Below are 1,356 nucleotides of genomic sequence, written 5' to 3'. Positions count from 1 at the left end.
CGAAATGGAACGCGTAACGAGCAAGCCGACCCCGTCGGATCCGAAGGGCGTTACCGATCGAATTTGCAGGGGTATTGACGTCCGCAACGGGTTTCCCTCGGCAATGGATGGCGAGTTCTGCGCCAGTTTTACCGGATATTTTGCCACCAGCCTTGACTGAATTAACGATATTACCCTCTCTTTTGAATTTCCACTATTTATTATGCAAAAAAAATACCCTCCTTTATTGCCTCATTTCCACGCATTCTCTATACTTTACATGTCAGTATAACTTTATATCTTTTCACATAATAAGTGATGTGACTAACGAAGTAAAGAAACTCGTATAACAGTTTATATCAAAATTCTGCTTAAGGCTATTTTAGGATTTCCAAATTAAATCCTAGTTGAAATTAAGTATTGAACGTGTAATAGTGGCTCATCCGAGCAACAAGCCTGCAGACACCCACCCAATCTATTAATCTCATATGAAACATCTAAGAATAATAGAACTTGTCCCATCATATCAATAATCTCTCATGGGCCAACAATTACACATAATTTTGAGTCTAACAACAAGCCAACACAAGCACAAACCTGATTGCAGGTTCAGGCAAGGCACATGAGTAGGTCTCGTGTGACTAAACACAAGTGTGCATGAGTAACATTATTCGACGTCACACAATAACATGCAAATCATACATAGAATAGGTGGTCAACTTAGCCAACCAACCAACCACTTGGAGCATTTGGCGTCGCTATCCATGATGTGAACTAGTAACTTATTAGTGATGCCATTGTTGGTGTATCATCCAGAATAGGTTTGACACATGACGTATGACTCTAATCAAGACAATATACTTGCACCCATCACAAAACTTACGTGGCTCGAGTGCATAACTGGCTCATAAATAAATACTAACTTATGTGCACCTGTCTCGTGATAACCGTAGTTCCAATAGGGTTTGACTTTTCGAATGTATTGACCTACTAAATGATGTAAGATACGTGCCATGACACACACGATCAACATTGCATTCAATTATATGATTACATTTTTATTTATTATATATCTGAGGCATCCGAAATTTTTTATAAGCTTATATACATTCTTTTATTTATTTAAATAAAAATATGTTTATCTCTGAATAGATATTAAAAATATTATAAAGATAAATTTGTCACATAATATTTGATATAATTTTCATGCCAGAAGTTAACAAACCCACTGCTGATCCCAACTCTCACTGCAAATCTTCGGGTAACAAATCTGACAATAGTTGTGACACAGTAGCAGAATCCCATGCATACGAACAGAATATTCTGTTCTACTGCCACGTTAAATTACTCCTCCGTCTCCTTCTCCCTAATCCTCAT

The sequence above is a fragment of the Musa acuminata genome, chromosome BXJ3-6 (genome assembly GCF_036884655.1).
Source record: "Musa acuminata AAA Group cultivar baxijiao chromosome BXJ3-6, Cavendish_Baxijiao_AAA, whole genome shotgun sequence".
Lineage (NCBI taxonomy): Eukaryota > Viridiplantae > Streptophyta > Magnoliopsida > Zingiberales > Musaceae > Musa > Musa acuminata.
Note: the sequence above shows the minus strand (reverse complement) of the source record.